Source organism: Zootoca vivipara, chromosome 12, assembly GCF_965207765.1.
Source record: "Zootoca vivipara chromosome 12, rZooViv2.hap1.1, whole genome shotgun sequence".
NCBI lineage: Eukaryota > Metazoa > Chordata > Lepidosauria > Squamata > Lacertidae > Zootoca > Zootoca vivipara.
The window spans coordinates 8,184,291-8,200,874 of NC_142595.1; the positions used below are offsets into that span (position 1 = coordinate 8,184,291).

At 47.5% G+C, this 16,584-nt stretch overlaps 1 protein-coding gene and 1 long non-coding RNA gene across 6 annotated transcripts in view; one reads left to right on the plus strand and one right to left on the minus strand.

The window, feature by feature from the left end:
• LOC148683769 (uncharacterized) overlaps positions 1-7,105 on the plus strand; it is a 52,829-nt gene extending 45,724 nt beyond the window's left edge. For 3 of the 5 annotated variants that reach the window (XR_015946673.1, XR_015946671.1, XR_015946672.1), the window contains 2 exons: positions 326-391; positions 4,106-7,105. This is a non-coding gene — a long non-coding RNA (uncharacterized LOC148683769). The remainder of the gene's footprint in view (positions 1-325; positions 392-4,105) is intronic. The other 2 variants (XR_015946675.1, XR_015946674.1) reach the window with 1 other exon arrangement.
• Positions 1-16,584, minus strand: part of LOC118094551 (transmembrane protease serine 11E-like) — a 72,355-nt gene that overhangs the window by 41,284 nt on the left and 14,487 nt on the right. The window lies entirely within an intron of this gene.

The window sequence follows — 16,584 nt, forward strand, 5'->3', positions numbered from 1 at the left end:
ATTGGAATGGGTTGAAAAGGAGTGAAAGGAGGGATTGTCCACTGCTTTCAAAGTGTTGCCATCTCACAGTGGCCCGGGTGGGAGGTAGGGGAATACAACCTATTCCCCCCCCCCCAAGCCAATTTTCATTTTGTAAAATCACTTTGGGTGAGGTGTAGTTGATGCTAGTATAGCTGGTGAGCCCGATCCTGGGGATTTACAGAAGAATGAAGGGGTTTTAGGTTGCCTCTGCTCCATCCGCAGAATGCCCCGTTTCAGGGCTGAGTGGTTGCTGTCAACAAAAATACTATTAATGCTAAATTGGTGCCCATTGTACTTTTCACAGGTATAGCAAGGGCCTCTCTGGCATATGCACCCCATGTTGATGAAGATCTTCTCTTCCTGCAGAAAGGTATCTCCACCCCATCCTAGCCCTTTCCAGCCAACAAATGTGGGGATTAAGATTGCACTGTAAATCACCCACAAGCCTCACAGCCATGGGGAGGCAAACTAAGGCCCAGGGGCAGGATCCGGCCCAATCGCCTTCTCAATCCGGCCCGCGGATGGTCTGGGAGTCAGCGTGTTTTTACATGAGTAGAATGTATCCTTTTATTTAAAATGCATCTCTGGGTTATTTCTGGGGCCTGCCTGGTGTTTTCACATGAGTAGAATGTGGGCTTTTATTTAAAATGCATCTCTGGGTTATTTGTGGGGCACAGGAATTTGTTCATTCCCCCTGCCCCCCAAAAATATAGTCTGGCCCCACACAAGGTCTGAGGAACAGTGGACCAACCCCCTGTTGAATAAGTTTGCTGACCCCTGCACAAAGCTATCCATCTCAGACAGTGTTTGAGCCCAGTTCTCCAGAATTGAAATTCTCTTTGCTAGACTGGAATGTCTTCTTGTGTAATCTGTGTCCAAAACGTCTTCTGCAAATGTTCTACCACTTCCTAAGAATGCATTTTCATTCGCAGCATCTTGCCATTTGTTTTCTAACCACAAGCAGTAAATAAGAAGCCTGCCCGTATTTTAGACATGTCCAGTTTTATTTGTCTTTTATCCTGTTAACTTGCTTTGCAACTTCTGTATAAAGTGATTTAACAAATGCAAATCACAACAACCAATTAATATCCTATATAATAATGTCCATGTTGTCCCTGCGTCCAGATGTCCCGTGTGTCCCTGGGGTACTGCGCATGTCCCCCAGAGACACAGGGATTGGACGGAGGGACAACCAGGGACACAGGGATTGGACCCGTGCTCTCGGGACACAGGGAACAGCCAACTGCCGCTCCGCCAACCGCCGCTCCGAAGCCCAGTCTCATGCTGGAGGTGCGCGGTGAGGCGGCGGGGGAGAGAAGCGCTCCCCCCCCCCCCGGCAGCCTTGCCGCACACCTCCGGCATGGGACGGCGCTTCCTCGGGGAACCCGAGGAAGCCGAAGCGGCAGCGGGCGCGGAGGGAGGCCCGCTTTGGCTTGGCAGCGGCGGGAAGAAGGGGAGGAATTCCTCCCCTTTTTCCCGCCGCCGCCAAGCCAGTCCCGGAGCCGAATTGCGGCGCGGCGGGGTTTTTCGCCGTTTGCCTCCCCCTCGAGGGAAGGCAAACGGCGAAAACCCCCCGCTGCGGACTGGCTTGGCGGTGGCGGGAAGACCCGCCACCGCCAAGCCAGTCCCGGAGCCGATTTGCGGCGCGGCGGGGTTTTTCGCCGTTTGCCTCCCCCAGGGGAAGGCAAACGGCGAAAAAACCCCACTGCGGACTGGCTTGGCGGTGGCGGGAAGACCCGCCACCGCCAAGCCAGTCCCGGAGCCGAATTGCGGCGCGGCGGGGTTTTTCGCCGTTTGCCTCCCCCTCGAGGGAAGGCAAACGGCGAAAAGCCCCCGCTGCGGACTGGCTTGGCGGTGGCGGGAAGACCCGCCACCGCCAAGCCAGTCCCGGAGCCGAATTGCGGCGCGGCGGGGTTTTTCGCCGTTTGCCTCCCCCAGGGGAAGGCAAACGGCGAAAAGCCCCCGCTGCGGACTGGCTTGGCGGTGGCGGGAACATCCCGCCACCGCCAAGCCAGTCCCGGAGCCGAATTGCGGCGCGGCGGGGTTTTTCGCTGTTTGCCTCCCCCAGGGGAAGGCAAACGGCGAAAAACCCCCGCTGCGGACTGGCTTGGCGGTGGCGGGAAGACCCGCCACCGCCAAGCCAGTCCCGGAGCCGAATTGCGGCGCGGCGAGGTTTTTCGCCGTTTGCCTCCCCCAGGGGAAGGCAAACGGCGAAAAGCCCCCGCTGCGGACTGGCTTGGCGGTGGCGGGAAGACCCGCCACCGCCAAGCCAGTCCCGGAGCCGAATTGCGGCGCGGCGGGGTTTTTCGCCGTTTGCCTCCCCCTCAGGGGAAGGCAAACGGCGAAAAGCCCCCGCTGCGAACTGGCTTGGTGGTGGCGGGAAGACCCGCCACCGCCAAGCCAGTCCCGGCAGGCCGCTTCCTCTAGCGCCCGTTTTTAAACGGGCTAAAATCCACTAGTTATCCATAAATTTAGTAGACTTGAATTACAAAACTCTTCAAACACTTTATAACTGAAAGGCAGCCTTATGTCCCATATGAAAATGAAAATATTTCCTGCTCAGTTTTATTACTTTTCAATGACTTGTTATATTTATAAAGCATCCTGCTTTATAGGAGCTCAAGGTGGTGTTCACAGGGCCATCTTAAGCGCCCTGGCGCTGTGGAGTGACGGATCCCTTCGGCGCCCCCCCCGCCCCGTTTCCCAGCGCAGTGGGCGGGTGGGTGGGCGCAGCTGCATGGCGGGTGGGCAGGCACAGCGTGGTTGCCGTGGGCGCAGCTGCGCGGCGGGCCGGCGCCGTGTGCCCTGCGCCACCCAGCCTGGCCGTAGGGCCAGCCCTGGGTGTTCATGTAGTCTTACTCTGTTTTGTTGTACAAAGTTTGTGTTTATGGTATTACTTATGAGATGGTTAAAGCAAAATTTCATATCAAAGGAAGACTTAAGAGCACAATCCTGCACATGTTTACTTGGAAGCAAGTTCTACCATAAGTTCAGTGGAACTTCTAGAGAGAGTACAACCTTAATGTTAAATCTGCTTTTTTTAAATGACTGCCAAGTCTTTGGACCATGGGCATAGCCAGGATTTATGCTGAGGAGGGGCAGAAACTCAGTTAATTAATTATTTTTATTGTTCTACTTGGTTGGGGGGGCACCTGCCCCCCTTGGCTGCGCCCCTGCTTTTGACAAAGATTCAGTTTCCCTCCTCCCACTGCAAATTCCCAGGATGTCCTGGTCTGCAGAAAGGAGATAATAGCACTTCCCTACTTAACAGTGTGCTGCAAGACTCCTAACAGTGAGGCAATGCAGTTTCTGGTACAGAAATGTTATTGCTGTTACTATGGTTTAATGGCCACCTCTGAGCAGCGGCTCAAGGCTTTGGAATGTTAGATGGAGACACGACTTGCTTGGTAGCTGAGAAAAAATGCTGGTGAGTAATCCCAGGTGTCTTCTAAATGTATTCTTATCACATACCGCAGCAGTTCATCATCTCGGTTTCATCTCAAATTGCACAGCATCCCTATCAACATAGGGATCATCCACACTCATTTTCCTCCGCACTTTCTAGGCACAGGTTTGCACTTTTTTGGGAGGGCAGAACCGCACAGCTCCACCCCTGCGTCAAGCCTGGCCTGGAGAGGAGAGTCAATTCTCTGCCCCTCTCCTCGGCCGGACGACACTGCACAAGGATGCTGCTGAGGCAGCTTTCTTGTGCCCATCCGCAGTTCCACTCCCCATTCAGCAGAAAACCCAAATTGCTGTTTGTTCTGATTCAGCATCAAAGAGTGGGTTTTCCTGGGGAAAGTGGTGGGGAAAGTCCTCGAACAGGGATCAGGAAAGTGCAGACTTGTGCCTAGAAAGCACGGTGTGTGGATGAGCCCATAGATGAACCAGGATGCCACCTATGTCCTGTCACATAATCTCATGCAAAGGCGATTTTATTTCTTACTGAGCCACTTCACTGCTTTCCAGACAGGGCTGCATATTCTCTCTCTCTCTCTCTCTCTCTCTCTCTCTCTCTCTCTCTCTCTCTCTCTCTCTCTCTCTTTATATTTCCCTAATAATTGTGGCATTTGTTTTTCTTTAGGGCTCAGCACCATTCTCCCTGACACAATTGCAGGACCATCTCTCTAGACGTCAATAGGGAGAATATTGGAAACTTTTATTATTATTATTTATACCCCGCCCATCTGGCTGGGTTTCCCCAGTCACTCTTTGCAAGAGGTGGGGAAAACTACTCAGCCTATTCAGAAAGATACTATGACCGATGGCATCACAAGCTTCCAAGAAGTTGAAAATAATAAATAAGGGTTCACCCATTCTGTCTTCTTATCAACAGATCCAACACCATAGACTGATCAAGGCAATATCAGGCCCAACATTGATCTTGAAATCATACTGAAATGGATCCTAGACTCGGCCAGACATCACCTCTTTATTAGAGTAACAAGCCGCAGTGGACAAGGACACTCAAGCATATTGATGGTCGGCTGGATGTAACCAAAGATTTTGTCCACACCCTCAGACAACCCTTAAAATATCCATAAAAACTGAACCTGATAGGCCCCTGAACACCTCCACTGATTAAACTGCAGAGTCCAGATCATGGCAATTGGGAGCAAATTTACCAAACATACCACAGCATTTCTCCCCAGGCCAAACTGCATGAGGCCATGGACTGTTGTCAGAACATCTGACAATGAGAAGATGCAATGGTGAAAATAAATCCTTCTTTGATACCAGCATTTCCATTGAGTCGGCTCGATAATGAGCTCACCTCTTAACATACTTCATTGAACTCGTCGCCAGTCTTCCTCCATCTCCTTTCTAACCATTGTACTGGAGCATATCAACCACTTGGGTCATCTCCATATCCACAATGCAACTAGGGATTTGACAGGAGCACCACAGCAGGAAGTTCACCAGAGGACTCATTACACTCCAAGGGTGGACCGTTCTAATAGTTCCCCCACCCGTGCAGGGGAGTAGAGCTGTGGAAAGTCTAAAGTTAAACATGAAGTTTTCTGGCCATGACAATAGAAATCCAAATCAAGAGTCTGTCCTGCATGTCCTGGGTTGATGACATGTTGGGTCAGCCCCATAGTTGTCATGGAAGCCATGAAATCCTAAGCCTCGGGATTTATGTTCAGAGTCGCACAGGACAATCATTCTGGGAGTTTCCAGCACCAAATCCACGACCACCTCTGACAGTTCAAGCAGGAAGACAGATGAGCAGGAGGGGGGGGGAGTGCACTAGCAGAACCCTCAATCTGCCCTGAATACCAAAGTTATCCATTCATTTTCCTCCTTGCACATACCCCAGGTGAATGAAGAAAGAAACCATCATTGCAGTATGGGTATATGCCCCCACAACCCTCTTATTGACACCATCACCTACCTCTGTTTTCAAATGCACACACTGTGGGGCAATGCAGAATCAGTCTTCAATGAGCTTTGATTTTCAGAATGAAACCAGTGTCTCAAGAAGCACTTTGGGGGGGCAAAAATTATTTTTGGTTTCTGTCAGTCCCCGTTGATTCTAAAATAAACTGTCACGCACATGCAGCCTTTCTCTATTTTTGTTCCCTGCCTTTAGAATTCAAGCTCACCAGATCAAAACCTCAGGCGACTATCATTTACCTGGTGTCCTGAGCACACCCAACCAAGGAGGACAAACAACCAGGAGTTCAATTATTTACTGACAAAAGCAGGCATTCACAGCAGCTCCTGAGATGCACTGAATAAAAACACACACACTTCTAGACACTACATAGCTGTCATTCACTTTCCCAGGCTTGTGCCCCAGCTGAACCGCTGAAGCAACAGTGGGACCACACATTTGTTGTTGTTGTTTAGTCGTGTCCGACTCTTCGTGACTCCATGGACCAGAGCACGGCAGGCACTCCTGTCTTCTACTGCCTCCCACAGTTCGGTCAAACTCATGTTAGTAGCTTCGAGAACACCGTCCAACCATCTCGTCCTCTGTCGTCCCCTTCTCCTAGTGCCCTCAATCTTTCCCAACATCAGGGTCTTTTCCAGGGAGTCTTCTCTTCTCGTGAGGTGACCAAAGTATTGGAGCCTCAGCTTCAGGATCTGTCTCTCCAGCGAGCACTCAGGGCTGATTTCCTTCAGAATGGATAGGTTTGATCTTCTTGCAGTCCATGGGACTCTCAAGAGTCTCCTCCAGCACCATAATTCAAAAGCATCCATTCTTTGGCAATCAGCCTTCTTTATGGTCCAGCTCTCACTTCCATACATCACTACTGGGAAAACCATAGCTTTAACTGTACAGACAACTCCCATCATCCCTAGCTAACAGGACCAGTGGTCACGGATGATGGGAATTGTAATCCCAAAACATCTGGAGGGCAGAGTTTGCCTATGCCTGCTCTAGGGATTTGATACAGAACTTGAGGCTGGGTTCTATAGACTCTCTCTGTAAAGACTGAAATAAAAAAGGACAGTAAGAAACTTTCCATTGTCTTTATACTTTCCTGGGCAACCAGGCAGGAGCTGCTGGCATTATCCTGACAGTGACTATCCCAAGACCACTCACTGAGCAGCTAGAGTGGGGATTTGTCCAAGGTCTATCAACTCTTAGTTTTGACACCTTACCTATTACAACAGACTTTCCCAACCTGGTGTCCTCTAGACTAGATGTTTTGGATGATAGCTCCCACCAACCCTGACCACTGGTCATATTGGCTGGAGCTTGTAGGAATCCAACAATCCATGGAGGGCACTGGGTTGGATAATGCTATAATACACCAGGCTGGTTGTACTACAAGCTAAACCAGGGGTTGGCATGTTAGGTTTTTCCTTTAAGACTGATGTGGTCAATGGTGCTACACAAATGGTGTGTTTGTAACCTTGTTCTGAATGTTAACACACCTGTGAGCTTTTGCTAATTTGAATAATTGAAGGTAGAGTTTGCTTACTGTAATGTGATTGGGTAATTGACTATTTTGAATTCTGTATTTAAGCTACCCAAATGGTTCATGGGTGTGGTGGTGATGGATTGTGAAATGAAATGAATGGAGTAGAGGAGTGTGTTGTATTTAATTGTAAATAAAAGCAAGCAAAGATACTGAAGACGACTTTGTTATTTCGTCAACCCTGCCGCTGTTGCCACTCGGTTGGTGCGTATTGCCCAACATGGCAAACTTAGGATCCGGCCCAATTGCCTTCAGGATCTGGCTCGTGAACAGTCCATGGATTTGCGTGGGCCATGGGGATTCTGTTCATTTTTTTACCCCACTACCATTTTTTCCCCCCTGCGCCACCATTCCCCCCCTCCCGCACCAGCTACGGACCCACCCTGCAGCCCGCCGAGGGCTGCCAGGCTACGGCCGCCATCCTGCCTGTGGGAACCCTGGGGAAAGAGCGTGAGGAGGAGCCAGAAACACTGCGAGCGCACCACCCAGCGAGCCCAGGGCAAGCTCCAGCCCCGCAGGAGGGGCCAGGTGTGGAGCGAAGGGGCCAAGCCAGAGGGCCGCCACAAAGAGTCCTGGCCTGGCAGGCCAGCTCCTGGCCGACCCGAGCACAGCCCGCTGCTGAAGGAGGTGCCCGGCGAGAGTCCTAGAGGCCGAAGCGCCAGGGAAGGGCTCCCGCTTCCCCTTCCCAGGAGAGGGGAAGGGGCCAGGGTTGCTCAGATCATGGGTCTGGGAAGGTAAGCGCAGTGGCTGGGGTTGGATGTGGGGAGGACAACTTGCCCCCCTTGCCTCTTCTTCCAGCTCCCCCCACCCCGTGCTGCTTCTCCGGCCCGCCACAAGGTCTGAGGGACAGTGGACTGGCCTGCAGCTAAAAAAAATTGTCGACCCTTGACTTCGAACACACAGAAGTCAGGAATGAAGCAAATTGGGTTGGTGTATGCAGGGGGGGGGGAAGCAGCATACACAAACACAAGCCCTGCACACTATTTGCTCTTGCATGTCCAGGCTGGACACCCAAAGAGAGCAACAGCATCACAGTCACCAATTCAGAATGGCATATGATACAAAAAGAGAGCCTTATCCCCTGTCATTCCTGGGGTTCCAAGTAGTTAACAATTTAGTGACCATTCATTCATTCATTCATTCATTCCATTTCATAAAATTTATAAACCGTTTGACTGTAAAAACAAACAAACATCAAAGTGGTTTACAAAATGTAAGGCAGTAAAATAAAAACACGCAAAAGTTAAAATACAGAAACAGATTAAAATTACCTCCTTTACACATTAAAAGACCAACCAAGACTTTCTTAAGAATTTGTGTAGTGTTGTGTTAAAAAAAATCATCAGTCATGTTGCCCAATACCACCTGTTTGCCCAAGACTTCCCCAAGTCTGCACAGTGCATTATTTTGATCATTTTATGAAAGTATTAATCAGTTGTTTTACACTTGCTGCTCCAAAACTAGTTTCCTGTTCACATTCTCTGACACACGCAATTACTTTATCAGTCTCTTTCATTTGTTTCTTCTTTCTATCCAAGATGAAGAACGCTTTTCATGCCCTCGTAATTTTAATTTCCTTTGTTCTTTTTCTAATCTGAACATATCCTTTTCAAAGCAGCGCAACAAGAACTGCAGCTTTCTTTGAGGTGTGGCAAAGACAATTAACTTACATAGACTATTGTGCCAGTACTGTCACTCTTGTATAAGTCAATTAAGTTTGCCACACGGCAATGCAAGTATTTTTGTTCCATTAAAAGTATTTCCTAGTCAAATAAAAGTCCCAAGGTGGTGCTTTGTTTTTCAGTAGGTGATTAGTGTTTTCTCAGGGGAATCATCCACTGCAACTCAATTTTTTTCCTGTGTGGCAAACTTAATTTTTCCTTACAGGTAGGTAGCCGTGTTGGTCTGAGTCGAAGCAAAATAAAAAAATTCCTTCAGTAGCACCTTAAAGACCAACTAAGTTTTTATTTTGGTACGAGCTTTCGTGTGCATGCACACTTCTTCAGATACACTTGAAACAGAAGAGTCAGACCCTTATGTATATACAGAGGGTGGGTTTGTTTCCTCATGAAACAAAACCTAACTATCTTGACTTCCTACTGAACCCACAAGAAGGGCATTTCCGTTGGCCAGGTTCAACACAAATCCATCGAACCTCCTGTGGGGAAGATTCTCGGGCAGGGCGAAGGATGAGAGGATCTGTCCGTGTCATGACCCTAGGGTGGAAAGCCTTCTACATATGGTTTTTCATTGTAATCTTTATGTCGACCTTCGTCAACAATTCCTGGACCGGCTCTGCATTCCCAGACCTCACCAAGATGGTGGCTCAATATCTTAATTTACTATTTTCTCGTCGTTATACTCTGCAGTCGTCTGAATTATTAGAAGCCCCATTGTCGTGAAAGCGGATAGCGGATTATTCCCTTCTCTCTCTTAACACAGCGTTTGCCACAGTGACAGTTTTAATCTGTTATTATTTTGTCTGCGAGTTTGTTTGTTGCCAATAAAGGTTTTACTTACTACAGAGGGTGGGGGGGTGGGAATGGGTGACGGGCTGATGGGCTGATGGGAGTGGTAAACCTGTAGATGGCTGTTAACGACTGCTGATGACTGCAATTGGTCCTGCGGGGAAAAAGCAAGCGCTGAGGCGCTAAAGAAAGCTTGATCATGCATATCTCATTATTGATCATTCTTATCTCATTATGCATGATCAAGCTTTCTTTAGCGCCTCAGCCCTTGCTTTTTCCCCGCAGGACCAATTGCAGTCATCATCAGTCGTTAACAGCCATCTGCAGGTTTACCACTCCCATCAGCCTATCACCCATTCCCACCCACCCCCACCATCCTCTGTATATACATAGGGGTCTGACTCTTCTGTTTCAAGTGTATCTGAAGAAGTGTGCATGCACACAAAAGCTCATACCAAAATAAAAACTTAGTTGGTCTTTAAGGTGCTACTGAAGGAATTTTTTAATTTAATTTTTCCTGTGTGTGCAAACGCAAAATACAACCCTGTTTAGGTAAGTGAGGAAAACCCTCTCCCCCACCTGCCATGATGCTTCAGGTCTGCGGCTGACTTCCTATAAAGCCATGGTGGTGGTTTAAAGTGCAATATGGGTAGGAAGAGGGAGTTGAATCACACTCCCTCCAACAACCTTTTTTTTTTGTTCTCTCTCCCTCCCTCCCTCCCTCCCTCCCCCCCCACACCCACTCCTGATGGGACTGCAATAATTCTTGCCAAGAGAACAACCAAGTTTTAAAACAATGCATTTGGGCAGAAAACCAGAGGTGGAAGTTAGTTCTCCTTCTCAGCTGTTGCAAACTGACCTTGAAGCTCCTCCACCCTCAACTTTATAGGGAACGGGCAGCAGGCCCATAACCGGAGCTATGAGGAAGGGGTCATTGCAAGTCAATCCGAAGCTACGGAAACCTAGTCTAATGCAACGAGTGTCTGATATCATGAGTACAATTGGTGCTGTTCCTTTATTAATTTAAATTTAATTGGATTTTAAGTGCTGGTTACGCAAGTGCTCATCTAGGTCATAGACTTAATTGGCTTCTGATGGGTCCGATTCCAAATAGATAGGTTGTATCTGTACAGTGTAGCATAATCTGACTAAACGAAGTCCAACTTCACAAACACAACACCACAACCTCATTAGTGGCAGTACTATAATAATGTTTCTTCCAAATTACCGGGGAATGTTAATGATGTAGACAGGGAAATGAGTCATTCTGAATTCCTTCTCAAAAGTAGCATCTGAGAAGACTACTGTACTGTAATGGGATGGTAGAGATAATATCACCCAGTTATTCATTAAAATGCTGTTCTGTTCTCCTTGGGAACTAGATCACAGAGTTTCCTAGGGATTTTTTGATTTTTTTAAATTAAAAAGTTAATAGAAGTACTGTGCTCTTTTGAAGTGACAACTCAGAGAGTTTAAACATAATGCATTTTAAATATGAAAGCTTGCTTTTGCGGTTTGTGAAGCTAAGAGATACCGGTATATACGGTAAATCTGTCTTGGCATAGTATCAGCAAACTAGGGAGAAATTTTTTTCTTATAACCTTACTATGAGCTCTCTGTTGCTTTGCGTGTGTAGACCTTTTAACCACCCCCCGAAATAAATTCAGACAAGACTCAAATTTTTGGTTTTTGGCAGAATTTAGGCCACAACTTTATTGATTGCAATCAAGTGAGTGGTTGCATAGGCTCTGGTTTGACTAGCTCCCTGCACCCTTGCAGGCAGCGCTGACCCAGGGCACCAACCATAGGTCAGCCTCGGGTGAACACCTGGGACAGTGGAAAGCAGGAGACCTGCTAGTCCTCCACCCAGATACCCCCCTGGACTCAGGCTCAGGGCAGAATCCCTCACAGGGTTGACCAACCAATGAGTCTGTGGATTCCTTTAGCGGAATACCCATCGCATAGGGAAGGCTAGAGCATTCTGCCACCCCTATCTCCTGAACCAGAGCCTATCCGCAACCTTACAAGTTGTAACGATTTGCTACGCGGCAGGCGAAACCCAAATGGCACCAGCCAATCAGCCAAGTGGAGAAAATTCCTGCCGTGCCCCTGTCCCAATGACAGGCGACACACGACGGCATAGCAAGGTCAAGCGCAAGCCCTAAATATAGGGAGAGGTGGGCGGGTGTTCCGATGCACAGAGCCCAAAAGAGGAAGCTCAGGGACACGTGCATGGGCTTAAAGAGTTTGATGATGAAGAAGCACACAAACTGCTTTCGGAAAACCAAAGAATTTTGATTTTACCTTCCAAAAATGTCAGGTAATGCTAAATATAAAATAATAATAATAATAATAATAATAATAATAATAATAATAATAATAATAATGTATTTGACAATCATTTGTAATTCTTCCTGTGCAATTTTACACACATTTTACTTAACAAGCAAACTAAATTATATTATATTTAACCAAAATCTCTTTTGAATTCCTAAGTCGTTCTAACCTTTTTAGCACCCCTTATATTTTGGGAAGTTGAAAGTTGAAAAATCCAGCACGCCCTGCTGCCATTTGCAAACCAGCCCTTAGAGAAACAGGACTTGGGAGTTTCATCTAATGCAAGATCTGGGAGAGATGAAGGCTATATGCATGCTTAAATGGGAGTGAGCCCAACTGGAGACAGTGACAATAATAATTCCGCGTATACGTGCACAGGACTGAGCTTCCGAGGTCTAGTTTCACAACATTCTCTCTACTCCTTGAGAGAAGGATCTCAGGTGATAAGGAAATAATTATCCAGGTCAAGAAGATTTATGGCAAGAGTACCTGTGACATTAAACATATTTTTGCTGCCTTAAAAAAATGCAAATAAAATCAGCGTTGGGAGGAGGAATATAATTACTGTATTGGAGCACCGAAGGCAGGGTGGTGGTGATTTAAACCTTCCATCTCCTGCTGCAGCCCTGAGGGATATATCTGTTCTGTGAAGTTTTCTTTGGGAGAAATCCACTGGATTTCTCCATAAGAAAATGCAAGTTTCAGATGAGATTTTTTTTCCTCCCTCAGGACTGCAGCAGTGAAACAAATGCTTTTCATGCTCCAATAAGTATCAACTTCCACCCTCCCAGCTAAGCTTCCATTTTTTAAAAGCAACAACCCTGCCCATCAAATGCAAAGACACATTGGAGAGCATGTCTTGTTTCGTCCTCGCATGCGCAACATGCGGCCACTTGAGTAGGAATAAGAGGAGACGGCCATGGTTAACCTCAGAGAATTCTAATGATTAGGAAATGTGAAAGTTTTTTGTTTGTCACTGACTCCTTCCTTTGTCTCAGCTCCACCTAAGGAGCACGTTTCCCAGATTTTCCAGATGTTACCGGCAGCTGATTGGTACACAGAGCTAATCATCCTTCCGGCAGGAATCCTGACATTCCTGCGCCTTTGTCACCGTAGGGAAAGCATTATCCACTCTCTATGTTTAGGTGCTCAGTGGGACAGCCTGGCACTTAGATATATGGCCTGCCGCTCCCACAGAAGGCATTCAAATTTGGGTGGGTCACATTTCAGGTCATAGGTCATTATTGCTCGCAGTGCCGGATTTAAAGGTAAAGAGACCCCTGACCGTTAGGTCCAGTCGTGAACAACTCTGGGGTTGCGGCGCTCATCTCGCTTTACTGGCCGAGGGAGCCGGCGTACAGCTTCCGGGTCATGTGGACAGCATGACAAAGCCGCTTCTGGCAAACCAGAGCAGCACACGGAAACGCCGTTTGTCTTCCTGCCAGAGTGGTACCTATTTATCTACTTGCACTTTGATGTGCTTTCGAACTGCTAGGTGGGCAGGAGCTGGGACCGAGCAACGGGAGCTCACCCCGTCCCAGGGATTCAAACCGCTGACCTCCTTCTGATCAGCAAGCCCTAGGCTCTGTGGTTTAACCCACATCGCCAGCTATAGCTTAGGGCCCCACTCTCTTGGAGGCCCTTTTTTTTTTTAAAGGAAACCCCCCCAGATGTACATTTCCAAAATATAAGATAAAAAACAAATAAAATAAAACCTGCATGCAGCAACAGTGTTTTGTGTTGTGTAGGCTCCTATGATGTAGCCTGCTCCCTAAAATATCTATATATCTATATATAGGGTACCTACATTCGGCATGTGCAAATGGCTTTAGATACCTATTAGGTCCATAAATTGCCACATAGCATATATTCAACAACAAAAAACAGCGGCGATTTGTTGTTGACAAAGGACAGCTGGACATATAAAGGGCCCCATTGTCTTCAGTAGCTTAGGGCCTCATCAAACCTAAATCCGGCCCTGATTGCTCAGGATCACTTCAACACTCCAGACTATTGACTATCACAGATTTTTGCTGTATGGACCTATGTTATGCACACCAAAGGCACAAATTCCTTCAAAAAAATATTTTTTTAAAAAAAGTTTGGGGTGTCTACTTGGTCATAGAATTGTAGAGTTGGAAGGGGCCCTGAGGCTGATCGAGTCCAACCCCCCTGCAAAATGTGGATAATGTTGATAGATACATACACCGATATAACCACAACGCATGTCCTTAAAATACACTGCCTTTTTACAATCTTGAATATATCCATTAGCAGGTGTGGTTTTTTCCCCAATCTTTGTTTCCCGTATGCCGCCACAAGTCTACCCAAATTGTGTTTCCGGCCCTGTTGTTTTCACCTCAGCCATTGACTCACTAAACAGCCTGAGGAGTCAAGCTTCTCTTCTCTCACTCTCAATCTTTCCCCACAATCTGCACTATGGAATTAATATTCCTGGCCTACTTTATGGGCTGCTGTAGTAGGAGTAGAAATAACGCTCGAATGCTTCCGCCAAGTGTGGGTTTGTGAATGAATCCCTGCATATATACAAAACTAGTCTCTTGGGAAAAGGCTAGGGCGGAACTCCTGCGTTGCATTTGTTTGGTCTGTACAACAAGCAAATACCGTATATACTGGCGTATTAGACGGCTTTTGAACCCAGGAAATTTTTTTCAAAAGTTGGGGGCCCGTCTTATACGCCGGGTCCAAGAATCTGCAGTCACCGCATACAGTGGGGGGAGCTCAAAAACGGCCGCATCCCCACTGTATGCAGTGACCATATGAACGCAAAGAAGCGCGCTCGGGAGGGGGCTGCTCCCCGCCAGGGAGAATGGCTCCCTCATGGCTTTGTGACCTGGATCAGCACAGAGATACAGTTTTGTGTATTTCATTGGTGTCAAGCTGCTGCCTCTTCTCTTTTTGTCAGCGCAAAGCAAAGGGATCTCTCCGTCTCTCTCTCTCCCCGCTCTCTCTTTCACTGCTGCTCAGCGTCTTTCGCTGGCTGTGTGAGCCTCCGATGTCTCTGCCCCTCTATCGCTATCCTCTCTATGGTTTCTTTCCCCCTTTTTGCTCGATGTCTCTGCCTCCCTCTCCCTCTCCCTCTCCCTGGCTTCTATTCCCCTTTTGCTCACTGAGCCAGCCTCGTTGTCTCTCTCTTTCACTGCTGCTCAGCGTCTTTCGCTGGCTGTGTGAGCCTCCGATGTCTCTGCCCCTCTATCGCTATCCTCTCTATGGTTTCTTTCCCCCCCTTTTGCTTGATGTCTCTGCCTCCCTCTCCCTCTCCTTCCTTTTGATCGATGTCTCTGCTTCTCTATCTCTCCTCTCTCTGGCTTCTTTCCCCCTATCAATAACTAAGCAAGCAAGCAAACAAACAAACCACCATTTCCCCGGCTGCAGACTTGAGTGCTGGAGAAGACAGCCTCCCCTCCCCTCCCCGCCAAAAAAGGGCTGGAGTACATCCCAAATTCTATATTTTAACTTGAAAAGTAAGGGGTCGTCTTATACGCCCAGTCGCCTTATACGCCAGCATATACGGTAACTCAATTTCCTCTCCTTCTTTAAACACCATTTGTTCAATATATTTAGGTTCTCAGTAAGTGAACACGTGGTTGTTTAAAGAAGAACAGGAAACTGAGTATTTGCTTGTTGTACTGACCAAACAAGTATATAGGCGTCTAAACAAAGCTGCTAGAGTAAGACACCTGCACTCTCAAAGCCAGAGTCATAAACCTGTAACCAATTAAACATTATCAGCACCATCATCTTCAGTAAGGCAGCAAATGAATACATCAAGGAAGGATTCACATGGATTAAAAACCAATTTCCAGAGGATAATCCAATTGCAACAGAACTGCCAGCAGCTCTTTAACGTTCAAAATGCACACTCACTTTTGAGTACAATAAATGAGAATTTCGCTTTTGTAACTGTGTGGGATATCCAAATGCCTTTCTACTCTTTCCCATAGACTGTTTTAGATACGCTACTTTCCCCCAGTATTGGAACACCAAGCATTTGCACAGGGAAAAAACAACACTGTTCTCACACAGTAAATTTACTCCATGCTTGGAGTGTATGAAACACAGGGCTGAGCCAAAAGCTACACATATCTTTCACGAACAACTTCGGCAGTTTAAAAATGTTTGCCTACGCTTGTTAGTTGAAGTCAGCGGTTACCTGCCAATGCCCATAGAGTAAGCTGCCCTGGCATGCTTAGCCTAGGTCAGGCATGTCCAAAGTCCGTTTCGGGGGCCTAATCCTGCCCGCAGCTCGATTTAATCCTGCCCTCACTCATGTTCACTTCATCAAATCTGACCCTCTTTGAAAAAAGTTTGGACACCCCTGGCCTTGGTCATTTCCCCTCACTTTAGGAAGAAACAAGCTGATTGTTCTCCCCTCAATCTACCTGTGAATTTAGTGGTGTGAAGACTTCCAACCACATCTGGAGACCCCCAGGTTTCCCATGCCTTCCACAAATAGTCCAAATACATCAATAATCCTTTCCGTCCTATGAATGCCACAGGCCAAGGACACAGACACAAGTCTAGCTTTTACCCCTGTTCAGATAGCGACTTGATGATCACATTCAGCAGACCTTATCTGTTTTTGCTGGGGTCTGACACAATGTTAGAAGCAGGTGTTGGGGAAAACAACTACCCATCATTCTTATTTCCTAGAATTGGTACTGCTGAGCAATGAGGACAGGAGGAAAAATAGGACAGGGCAGTGGTTTTCAACCAGTGTGCCATGGCACCCCGGGTGCCTTGAATGGTGGTCAGTGGTGCTGTGGGCAACACTGGCCTCTGTCCCACTTTCATTCCCTTCCTCG